The 13,145-nt window shown below is 43.7% G+C and overlaps 1 protein-coding gene across 4 annotated transcripts in view; it reads left to right on the forward strand.

Moving 5' to 3' along the window:
- The window catches only part of LOC121278024 (probable E3 ubiquitin-protein ligase RNF144A-A), a 94,654-nt gene that overhangs the window by 9,185 nt on the left and 72,324 nt on the right, over positions 1-13,145 (forward strand). The window lies entirely within an intron of this gene.

The following is a 13,145-nucleotide window of genomic DNA, read 5'->3' on the forward strand; positions in this document are numbered from 1 at the left end:
ATGCCAATATATTACCTCCTACACCATGAGTTTTTATTTTCCACAGTAACCTTTGATGTGGTACTTTATCAAAGGCCATCTGGAATTCTAAGTACAGTACATTCCCCAGTTCCCCTTTATCCACAGCACATGTTACTTCTTCAAAGAACTCCAATAAGTTGGTTAAACATGATTTCCCTCTCAACAAAACTATGTTAGCCCTGCCTGATTGCCTTGAATTTTTCTAGGCGCCCTGCTACAATGTCTTTAATAATAGCTTCTAATATTTTCCTAGTTACAGATGTTAAGCTAACTGGCCTGCTAACCAGTTTCCTGCTTTCTATCTCCCTCTCTTTTTGAATAATGGAGTTACATTTACTATTGTCCAATCTAATAGGACCTTCCCCAAATCTAGGAAGTTTCAAAAAATTAAACATTAAAAATGGCATAAACTATCTCACTAGCCACTAAGACCTGAGGATGAAGTCCATCAGAACCCAGGCACTTATCAGCCTGCAGCTCCAACAATTTATTCAGTACCACTTCTCTGGTGATTGTAATTTACCTGAGTTCTGCCCTCCATTCCATTTCTGATTTACAGCTGCTTCTGGCATCTTAACTGTATCCTTTATAGTGAAGACTAATACAAAATACCTGTTCAATTCACTTGCCATCTCATTTTTTTTATTCATTCATAGGATGTGGGCGTTGCTGGCTAAGCCAGCATTTATTGCCCATCCCTAATTGCCCTTGTTCAGAGGGCATTTAAGAGTCAACCACATTACTGTGGGTCTGGAGTCACATGTAGGCCAGACCAGGTAAGGACAGCAGATTTCCTTCCCTGAAGGACATTCATGAACCAGATGGGTTTTCACAACAATCGGCAATGATTTTGTGGTCATCATTAGACTTTTAATTCCTGATTTCTATTGAATTCAAATCCCACCATCTACTATGGTGAAATTCGAACCCGGGTCCCCAGAGCATTACCCTGGGTCTCTGGATTACTAGTCGAGCAACAATACCACTATGCCAATCCCCCTCCCCTATTAATATTATTAAAAATTCCCCAGACTCACTTTCTATAGAGCAGTGCCCACTTTGTTAATTCTTTTCTTGTTTAAATATCTATGGAAACTCTTACTATCTGCCTTTATATTTCTAGCTAGCTTTCTCTCGTCCTCTAATTTTTTCTCTCCTTTTTAATCTTTTAGTCATTCATTACTGTTATTTATATTCTATGCAATCTTCTGATCTGCCACCAATCCTTGTGCAATTATATGCTTTTTCTTTAAATTTGACAATATTTTTAAATGTTTTAGTTGGGTCCTTCCCTTGGAATTTTTCTTTCTTGTTGAAATGTATCTATTCTGTGTATTCTGAAATATTCCCTTAAATGTCTGTCACTTCTTCTGTATCGACCTATTTCTTAACTTAATTTGCTAGCTCACTTTGGCTAGCTCTGCTCTGATGCCTTCATAATTGTCCTTATTTCTCTTACCCACCTTTCTCTCCCTCAAACTGAATGTAAACTTCAGCCATGATTGCGGCTACCTGGGCATGCCTTCAATATGACATCATTAATGAATCCTATCTCATTGCACAATACACCCACTTTTCTTTATTTTCCTAGAATTTTGAGGTCTATTATCCTAGTTTTCTTAGAAACTATGAATGTTAGGATAATCCTGTGTCTGGATTGCTGCCAAGAATAAAACAAAATTCACAAATTCCCATTGGGATGGAAGCATTATTAATGTATAAGAGATGTTGAACAGAACCAAAGGTAAAGCCTTTCAACATATTGGAAAGACAATGTTTAATGCGCATAGGTTAAATTAATAAAGATTTGAAATTATGGCTTCCTGATCGGGGTTCTCAACCTTTTTGATTCCGAGGGCCCTCTCCTGTGTTATAAAAATTCCACCAATTCCCAGTAACACAACAAAATGCAGGCAATTTTTCGATATAAAAATTAGGTATGCAATAAAATATATATTTTTGTTTTATTTATCATTGTGAAACTTGTTGCTGATACTGAGTGATAATTCTGTCAAGACTTGTTGGTGTCTTTGGCAAGTGCATGTTGAATTAAGGAAATCTGCTATCTTTTTGATGCTGTTGTTGATACCCTCAATGTATCCCCTGTGGACATTGTATACCTCCTCTGTGCACCATGTCGCCTTGACTGGCAATGTTTGAGGCACAAGCCCCCAAGCTGGTCCCATCTGTAAATGGCGCATTGATTATTTGGGTGATGCAAAGCCAAAGCACCAAAGAAACTGATGAACAAGATTGGCCACATCTAATACAGACGTGGGAGTTATATAAAGTTTATTGACCAGCAGGACAGCAGATTGAGATGACAGATGAACCAAGAGTTTCTGTTGGTTATTTTTAGCACACCCTTGAAACTTTCTCAAGGATCCTTTAAAGGCCATGACGCCTGTTGAGAACACCTACACTTTCCACTGGCTGGAGTCATACCTAGCCCTTAGGAAGATGGTTGTGGTTGTTGGAGGCCAGATATCTCAGCCCAGGACATCAGTGCAGGAGTTCCCCAGGGTAATGTCTTAAGCCCAAATTCTTTCACTGCTTCATCAACAACCTTCCTCCCCCCATCATAAGGTTAGAAGTGGGGATGTTCGCTGATGATTGTGATCAAGGGGTCCTCAGATATTGAAGCAGTCCATGTCCATATGCAACAAGACCTAGACTACACAAGTGGCAAGTAACATTTGCACTATGCAAGTGATAGGCAATGACCATCTCAAATGGGAGAGAATCTAACCATCTCCCCTGACACTCAACAGCATTCCCATATTTGAATTCTCCACCATCAACATCCTGGGGAGTTACCATTGACCAGAAACTTTACTGGCTAGCCATATAAATACTGTGGCTACAATTGTAGTTCAGAGGCTAGGAATTATGCAGCAAGTAACTCACCTCCTGTCTCCCCAAAGCCTGTCTGTTATCTACAAGCCACAATTCAATATTGATGGAACTCTCCACTTGTCTGGGTTAGTGCAGCTCCAACATTGAAGAAGATCAATACAATCCAGGACAAAGCAAGTCGCATGATGGACACCCCCACCCCCATCCACCACCTTAAATATTTGCTTCCTCCATCACCCAACACACAGTGGCAGCTGTGTGTACCATCTACAGGATTCTCTGCAGCAACTCCCTAAGGGTCATTCAGTAGCACCTTCCAAACCTACAACCTCTGCCACCTAGATGGATGTGCGTTGCATACACATGGGAACACTGTCACCTGCAATTTCCCCTCCAAATGACAACATTTTGACTTGGAACTGTATTGCAATTCCTTCATTGTCGCCAGGTCAAAATCCTGGAACTCCCTTCCTAACAGCACTGTAGTTGTACCTACACAAAATGGACTTCAGCGGTTCAAGAAGATGACTCACTTCCATCTTCTCGAGGGCAGTTAGGGATGGGCACCAAGTGTTGGCCTTGCCAGTGATGCTCACAGCCCATGAGAAGAATTTTTAAAAAATCACATCCAGATGATGTTAGTGATGAACAGCTTTTAAGCAAATATGGAGGAAGGAAAATATCCAAAGGGAATGTCTGTGATGGCATGGAGGGCAGGAGTGATGAACTGACAAAAGGGATGATGGTGCAAAGGAACAGGGAGTGATAATGGCCTAACAGAAGATAAGTCCAGAGCAGGTATAAATGGATACAGGAAATACCTTGCATCTTGGGTTTGACTGTGGCCCCACAGTCAAACAGCCTGAAAGCATTCACTGAATAGGCATGTGCTTTTAAATAAGGTACCAAAGAACTGCTACCACCCATGTACCATACCCCAGCAACATTAGGTCAGATGGGGTACATGTAGTGAGAAAATTGAGCACCTCAACCCTTTGTCACATTTTGAATCCATTTGCCATCTGCAGTAATGTTTTGTTTCCAATCTGTTCACCCTCTGGGTGCAATCTTGTTCAGAAAGTGCATTTTATCCCACATAGATCAAACTTCTCCAGAAAGCTATGGACCTTCTGTTGCCTTGACTAAGAGAGTAATGTTACTTGGGGAATGCAGCCTGTCAGAATTAAATGCTACTGATTGTAAATTCGGATTGATACACCCTAAAGTTTTTTTTTTCATTATTTTAAAAGGAACGTTTCAGAACTTTATTTTGCCTATGATTATTCACTTTCCTCACACTTGCTCAGGCCAAGTAAACTAGACAAAGTTCAGAAAATAGCATGCTGCCTATTGAAACACCAAAAAGTTAGTAGCCAATCTCATACCCCTTAAAGTTCTTGAGTGTCTTGAAATGCTGTGTTTCACTGTCACTGACTCCCCAAAGAATTATTTTAGTTCAGTTGTCTGATCTCAAATGTGCCACTTATGGGCAATGTGGGGGGAGGAGTAAGATGTTGTATAATTTTCTGTGCTGAGGAAGAACAGTTTACCGCAAAATATTTGGTATTTAAATTGCTGCTTGCATGTTCGCAGAAGTAATTTTTTTTACTGAAATAGCAGAAGTGAGATTGAGATTGAGAGGATACTTTAATGTCATGTATTTGGGCACTGTTGAGAATTTTTGTAAAGTACCGAATTAGGAAAACTCTGCCTAAAGACTGAGAGGAAGATTTCAGTCAATGCTGCAGAGCTTCTGAATTTAGAGGGGAGAGAAATAAAGCCAGGCATAGACTTGAACTGAGGCCTGTTAGCAAATTTTGCTCCTTGGCAAGGGTTTTGGGACTGGCACTTTCTGCAAGTCCAAAAGCAGAATTAGGCAACTATTACAGCTACTCTCCAAGACATTTTTCTAAGAAACTACTAGAGATGATATATGTAGCAGAGGGCCTGAAAAATTCAAACCAGTGTCTGCCAATTGCAAATACTGTAGGTTTCTGAGAGATAACAGTTTCATTATCCTTACGAATTGCAGCACAATCCAAATGGTGCTGGTACCAAAGATGCTCCAATTACATAAAAATTAATGCTCAAAATTGCATTTTTAAAAATACGCCAATTTAAAACCAGATTGTTGTCTACCTTAGTCTTAGGTGCTCAAACAGCTAAATGATTTCTTATTAATGTGAGACTGGATTATTTTTATCCTGAAAGAAAGGAGCTGGAATGCTCACTGTTTAGTTTACAAAATCTAGTGTATATATTACTGGCTGCACTGACTTATCTGTTCTGTAAAATGGGTAATCTCTCTCATTTGAAAAAAACTACTGTTGTTCTGCATCTAGCAGACATTTGATAATTGCAGACTGTGATCAAGGCCAATGTTTGATGCAGAGATGTGAAGCACTGAATGGGCCCTCAAAAAGGATAATATCATTTATATCCTGCGAAGGAGTCCTCTGAAGACCCAAATCAGTGTTATCTGAAGATGTCCTTGACTGAAAGTATCAATTCCAGATGGTCGGGCTCCAAGCCAAAATTTTCATCTTTTTTCCCCACTGCATGGTGTCATGGGCTAGAATTTACTGTAAAAGTAATGGAGAGGCTAATGGTGATGACTGTCATTTATACACAAAATGAAAAGCAACTTCAAATCAGTATAGATGTGCAGTTACACTTGAAAACCCTGAAGTTGCTGACTGTGATGCTGCGCTCCTCCTGTTATCTATGAGAAATTACCATCTCATGGCCTGGCTCCCCATTCAAATGTGTTGAAGTGTGTGAAGTCCCTGTATTAACATTGTAGATAGGGACTAAACTTCCCACAAAAATTTAGTGCTTGTCCATTTCAGTGCCAGTACCCTTTTTAATGATATAATGTCTTAATTACTGGAAAAAACCTCCCTGTCATTGAAAATTAAATTTCTTTATAGATGTGCAGTCTCATTCGTTCTGTCTTTAATTATTAATGTGGATTTTTCAAAAATCATCTTTTCTTTGTTTATTTGTCTTTCTGTCTTGATTCAATCTTTCCTTTATTTTGCTTCTATACCTAATTTAACATTGAACTCAATTCTAACTTGCACTTCCTCCTTCATGCACTGTACTGTTCATTAAAAATTCTTCAGGTGATTGGTTAAGAAGATGAACAGTTGCTTGCCTTTTTCACACAGGTCCCAAATGCCCCGTAGAAGCACCATACCATTCCCCCCTCCCTTTTGCAGCAACTTGCCATGCAAAAACTCATGGAAATTGAATGGGCAAGAGCAAATCACCTGTTTGCCAGTAAGAATTAATTCTGGTCGAATAACAATTGTCATCTGACTTTGCCTTGATATGGGCAGAGGGATTCGATTAAGAGATGCAATTATGTAAATTAGACATGTTCTCACTTTTAAAATGAGTAAGTTGAGAGAGGCTGTTTCACCTTGACACACAATTAAACAACTACTTTAGTTCTGCCTTCATGGAGGAAGACACACAACTTCCCAGAAATGCTAGGGAACCAAGGGTCCACTGAGAAGGAGGAATTGAAGGGAATTAATGTTACTAAAAAAAAGTGCTGAAGAAATTAATGGGACTGAAAGCTGATAAATCCCAGGGGACTAAAGGAGATAGCCATGGAAATAGTGGATCTGTTTGTTGTCATCTTCCAAAATTCTGTAGATTCTGGAAAAGTTCCAGCAGATTGGAGGGTGGCAATGTAACCCCACTATTTAAAAAAGGAGCAAGGGAGAAAACAGCAAATTACAACTCGGTTAGTCTAACATCAGTAGTAGGGAAAATGCTAGGGTCTCTTTAAAGGATGTGACAACAGGACACTTAGGAAAATATCAACGGGTTTAGACAAAGTCAACATGAATTTATGAAGGGGAAATCATGCTTGACAAACCTATTTTAGCTTTTTGAGGACATAACTAGCAGAATAGATAAGGGAGAGCCAGTGGATATGGTGTAATTGGATTTTCAGAAAGCTTTTGATAAAGTCCCACAAGAGGTTAGTGTGCAAAATTAAAGCACATGGGATTGGGAGTAATATATTAGCAAGGATTGAGAATTGGTCAGCAGAAAGGAAACAGAGTATGAATTTTCAGAGTGGCAGGTGGTGACTTGTGGGGTACTGCAAGGATCAGTGCTTGGGCCCAAGCTATTCACAATATATATCAATGATTTGAATGAGGCAACCAAATGTAATATTCCCAAGTTTGATGATGACAGAAAACTTGGTAGGAGTGAGCGGTGAGGAGGATGTTAAGAGGCTTCAAGGCTATTTAGACAAGTTGAGTGAGTGGGCAAATACATGGCAGATGCAGTATACAATGGATAAGTGCGAAGTTATCCACTTTGGTAGGAAAAACAGAACGGCAGAGTATTATTTAAATGGTGATAAATTGGGAAATGTTGATGTACAAAGGGACCTGGGTGTCCTTGTACACCAATCACTGAAAACAAGTATGCAGGTACAGCAAGTAGCTAAGAAGGCAAATGGTATATTGGCCTTCGTTGCGAGAGGACTTGAGTACAGGAGCAAGGATGTCTTACTGCAGTTATACAGGGACTTGGTAAGATCACACCTGGATATTATGTGCAGTTTTTTTTTCAACCTGCGGTAGTATTCAAGTTTTTTTGCGTGGCAGTGCTTTTTTTCTATTCATTCGCAGGATGTGGGCTTCACTGGCTGAGCCAGCATTTATTGCATATCCTGAGTTGCCCTTGAGAAGGTGGTGCTGAGCTGCCGCCTTAAACTGCCGCAGTCCAAGCGCTGTAGGTACGCGCCCGCAGTCCAAGCGCTGTAGGTACGCGCCCGCAGTCCAAGCGCTGTAGGTACGCGCCCGCAGTCCAAGCGCTGTAGGTACGCGCCCGCAGTCCAAGCGCTGTAGGTACGCGCCCGCAGTCCAAGCGCTGTAGGTACGCGCCCGCAGTCCAAGCGCTGTAGGTACGCGCCCGCAGTCCAAGCGCTGTAGGTACGCGCCCGCAGTCCAAGCGCTGTAGGTACGCGCCCGCAGTCCAAGCGCTGTAGGTACGCGCCCGCAGTCCAAGCGCTGTAGGTACGCGCCCGCAGTCCAAGCGCTGTAGGTACGCGCCCGCAGTCCAAGCGCTGTAGGTACGCGCCCGCAGTCCAAGCGCTGTAGGTACGCGCCCGCAGTCCATTCAGGAGCGGAAATCCAGGATTTTGACCCAGTGACAGTGAAGGACCGGCAATATATTTTCAAGTCAGGATGGTGAATGACTTGGAGGGGAACTTCCAGGTGGTGGTGTTCCCATCTATCTGCTGCCCTTGCCCTTCTAGATGGTAGTGGTCATGAGGTTGAAAGATACTGTCTAAGGAGCCTTGGTGAATTCCTGTAGTGCATCTTGTAGATGGTACATGCTGCTGCTACTGTGCGCCAGTGGTAGAGGGAATGAATGTTTGTGGATGTGATGCCAATCAAAGTGGGATGCTTTGTCCTGGATGGTGTCAAGCTTCTTGAGTATTGTGGGAGCTGCACTCATCCAGGCAAGTGGGGAGTATTCCATCATACTCTTGACTTGTGCCTTGTAAATGGTGGACAGGCTTTGGGGAGGCAGGGGGTGAGTTACCCGTCGCAGGGTTCCTAGCCTCTGACCTGCTCTTGTAGCCACAGTATTTATGTGGTTTGTCCAAATCAGTTTCTGGCCAATGGTAATCCCCCGGGTGTTGATAGTGGGGGATTCAGTGATGGTAATGCCATTGAACGGTAAAGGGCGATGATTAGATTCTCTCTTGTTGGAGATGGTTATTGCTTGACACTTGTGTGAATGTTACTTGCCACTTGTCAGCCCAAGCCTAGATATTGTCCAGGTCTTGCTGCATTGAGACATGGACTGCTTCAGTATCTGAGGAGTTGTGAATGGTGCTGAACATAGTGCAATCATCAGCGAACATCCCCACCTCTGACCTTATGATGGAAGGAAGGTCATTGATGAAGCAGCTGAAGGTGCTTGGGCCTTGGACACTACCCTAAAGAACTTATGCAGTGATGTCCTGGAGCTGAGATGATTGACCTCCAACAAGCATAACCATCTTCCTTTGTCATAGATATGACTCCAACCAGTGGAGAGTTTTCCCACTAATCCTCATTGAATCTAGTTCTGCTAGGGCTTCTTGATGCCACACCCGGTCAAATGCAGTCTCACCTCACCATGTTTGAACCAAGCCTGTAATGAGGTCAGGAACTGGTGGAACACAAACTGGGTGTCAGTGAGCAGGCTTTTGTTAAGCAAGCGCCACTTGATAGCTCTGTTAATGACCCCTTCCATTACTTTACTGATGATGGAGAGCAAACTGGTGGGGTGGTAATTGGCAGGGTTGGATTTGTCCTGCTTTTTGTGGATGGGACATACCTGGGCAATTTTCCACATAGTTGGGTAGATGCTGGTGTTGTAGTTGTACTGGAACAGCTTGGCTAGGGGCCTGACAAGTTCTGGAGCACAAGTCTTCAGTACTATTGCTGGAACATTGTCAGGGCCCATGGTCTTTGCCGTTTCTTGATACCACGTGGAGTGAATTGAATTGGTTGAAGACTGGCATCTTTTGGGGACCTCTGGAGGAGGCCGAGATCAATCATCCACTGGGCACTTCTGGTTGAAGATTGAAGCAAATGCTTCAGCCATAGCTTATGCATTGATGTGTTGGAATCCCCCATCATTGCTATTTGTGGAGCTGCCTCCTCCAGTGAGTTGTTTAATTGTCCCTCACCATTCATGACTGGATGTGGCAGTATTGCAGAGCTTAGATCTGATCCGTTGGTTGTGGGATCGCTTACCTCTATCTGTTGCTTGCTTCTTGGCACGCAAGTAGTCTTTTGTTATAGCTTCATCAGGTTGACATCTCATTTTTAGGTATGCCTGGTGCTGCTCCTGGCACGCCCTCCTACACTCTTCATTGAACCAGGGTTGTTCCCCTGGCTTGATGATAATGGTAGAGTGGGGGATATGCCGAGCTATGAGGTTACAGATTATGTTTGAGTTGCTATATCTGTTGGAAGTCTATCCCATTTCGCACTGTGGTAGTGCCACACAACACAATGGGAAGTATCCTCAGTGTGAAGGCAGGACTTTGTCTCCACAATGACTGTGCGGTGGTCACTCCTACCGATACTGACATGGACAGATGCATTTACAACAGGCAAGTTGGTGAGGATGAGGTCAGTACATTTTTCCCTCTTGTTGGTTCACTCACCACTTGCAGACCCAGTTTAGCAGCTATGTCCTTTAGGAATTGGCCAGCTCGGTCAGTAGTGGTGCTACCAAACCACTATTGGTGATGGCCATTGAAGTCTTCCTTGCCATCCTCAGTGCTTCCTCCAAGTGATATTCAACGTGGAGGAGCACTGACTCATCAGCTGAGGGAGGGCAGTAAGTCGTAATCAGCAGGAGGTTTCTTTGCCCGTGTTTGACCTGATGCCATGAGACCTGGAGGGCAATTCCCTCCTAACTCATTGCCACTGTGCCGCCACCTCTTCTGGGATAGTGATGGTGGTGTCTGGGACGTTATCTCCAAGATATGCTTCCCGTGAAGATGACTGTTAGGCTGCTGCTTGACTAGTCTGTGACACAGCACTAGCCCCCAGATGATTGTGCAGGGTCGACAGGGCTGAGTTTGCCATTGTCCTTTCTGGTGCCTGTGCCTAGGTCGATGCTTGGTGGTCTGTCGGGTTTCGTTCCTTTTTTGTGACTTTGTAGCGGTTTGATACAACTGAGTGGCTTGCTAGGCCATTTTAGAGCGCATTTAAGAGAACATTGCTGTGGGTCTGGAGTCATGTGTAGGCCAGGCCAGCTAAGGACGGTAAATTTCTTTCCCTTAAGGACATTAGCAAACTTCATTTCAGAGTTTAATTGAATTCAAATTCTACCATCTGCCATGGCAGGATTTGAACCTAGGTCTCCAGAGCATTACCCTGGGTCTCTGGATTACCAGTCCAGTGACAATACCACTACACCATTGCCTCACAATATTTAAACTGAAAGAAGGTCTGCATGATATATTCCAGGCTCCTGCGCACTGTTAAATGTCATAGCAGTAACAGTGGCCCAAGGGCTTCCCAGGCTTCCTGAAACTCACCACTGAAAGCCGGGTGAGGACATGGCAGCAGTTGAGGAGGCAAAATCTATGTCAGATATATGCCAATGAATGCTCAGTGCTCACAGCTCCTTTCTTGCTCGTGCAAGAGTTTGTGCGTTATGCTTTTGCTAGAGGTTACTTTCTACATGTGGAGATTTTTGCAGTCACATCAGGATGGATGCAACTTATGCTGCTTTAGTTTAGACTTGTGTCTGCAGAAGAAACAAGCCGAAAAGTGCAACTTGCAGGAAGCATAACCCACCAAACAGTTTCTGCAGGCAGAGACAAAAACAAAAAGTGCTGGAAAAACTCAGCAGGTCTGACAGCATCTGTGGAGAGAAAGACAGAGTTAACGTTTCGAGCCCGTATTAATCTTCTTCAGAACTAAAGAGAAGTAAAAATGGCGAAATATATACTGTTCAAGGGGGGGTGGGACAGGTGAATCTGGATAGAAGGCCAGTGATAGGTGGAGGCAAAGGAGAGATTGCAAAAGATGTCATAAACAAAAGGTCGAAGGGGTGTTGATGGTGGTGATACTGGCTAAAGGAGGTGCTAATGGTGACATTGAGTAGAAAGCAGGATGAGCAAGTGACAGATGGCCCTAGTGGGGGTAGGGTGGGGGGATGGGACAGTGTGGGAAAAGAGATCAAAATAGGCTAAAAGGTGGGGATTAAAAGAATAAAAATGGAAATAAATTTTTAAAATAATAAAAAATAAGTGGGGAAAAAATATATAAAAATCAAAATATAAATATTTGAAAAAGGGATCGGAAAGGGGATGGGGATGGAGGAGAGAGTGCATGATCTGAAGTTGTTGAACTCAATATTCAGTCTGGGAGGCTGTAAAGTGCCTAATCAGAAGATGAGGTGCTGTTCCTCCAGTTTGCGTTGAGCTTCACTGGAACGTTGCAGCAGGCCAAGGACGGGCATAAGAGCTGGGTGGTGTGTTGAAATGGCAAGTAACAGGAAGGTCTGGGCCATGCTTGCGGACAGACTGAAGGTGTCCCGCAAAGCAGTCACCCAGTCTACGTTTGGTGTCTCCAATGTAGAGGAAACCGCATTGGGAGCAGCGAATGCAGTAGACTAAATTGAGGGAAGTGCAGCTTGAAAGGAGTGTTTGGGTCCTTGGACGGTGAGGAGGGGGGGAAGTAAAGGGGCAGGTGTTGCACCTTCTGCAATTGCATGGGAAGGTGCTGTGGGAGGGGGTTGAGGTGTTGGGGATGATGGAGGAGTGGACCAGGCTGTCCCGGAGGGAACGGTCCCTACGGAATGCCGACACGGGGGAGGCGAAGGGAAGGTGTATTTGGTGGTGGCCTCATACTGGAGTTGACGGAAAAGGCGGCGGATGATCCTTTGAATGCGGAGGCTGGTGGGATGAAAATGAGGACAAGGGGGACCCTATCAGGTTTCTGGGAGGGAGAGGAAGGTGAGGGCAGAGGCGCGGGAGATGTTTCAGACATGGTTGAGGGCCCTGTCAACCACTGAGGGAAACCTCAGTTAAGGAAGAAGGAAGACATGTCAAAAGAACTGTTTTGGAAAGTGGCATCATCAGAACAAATGCGATAGAGGCAAAGTTAACTAAGAGAATGGGATGGAGTCCTTACAGGCAGCAGGGAATGATGAGCTGTAGTTGAGGTAGATGTGGGAGTCGGTAGGCTTGTAATGAATATTGGTGGAGAGTCTATCGCCAGAAATTGAGACAGAGAGGTCAAGGAAGGGAAGGAAAGTGTTAGTGATGAACCATGTGAAAGTAATGGAGGGGTGGAAATTGGAAGCAAAATTAATAAATTTTTCCAGATCCAGACAAGAGCATGAAGTGGCACCGAAACAATCATCGATTAACCGGAGAAAGAGTTGTGGGAGGGGGCCTGAGTAGGACTGGAACAAGGAATGTTCCCACATACCCGATAAAGACACAGGCATAATTGGGGCCCATGTGGGTACACATAGCCACACCTTTTATTTGGAGGAAGTCAGAGGAGTATAAGGAGAAATTCTTCAGTGAGAGAACAAGTTCAGCCAGACGGAGGAGAGTTTTGGTGGATGGGGATTGTTCGAGCTTCTCTTCAAGGAAGAAGCGGAGAGCCATCAGACCATCCTGGGGAGGTGAATGGAGGTGTAGAGGGATTGGACGTCCATGGTGAAGAGGAGGTGGTTGGGGCCAGAGAACTGGAAATTGTTGATCTGAT

Source organism: Carcharodon carcharias, chromosome 5, assembly GCF_017639515.1.
Source record: "Carcharodon carcharias isolate sCarCar2 chromosome 5, sCarCar2.pri, whole genome shotgun sequence".
NCBI classification, from domain to species: Eukaryota; Metazoa; Chordata; class Chondrichthyes; order Lamniformes; family Lamnidae; genus Carcharodon; species Carcharodon carcharias.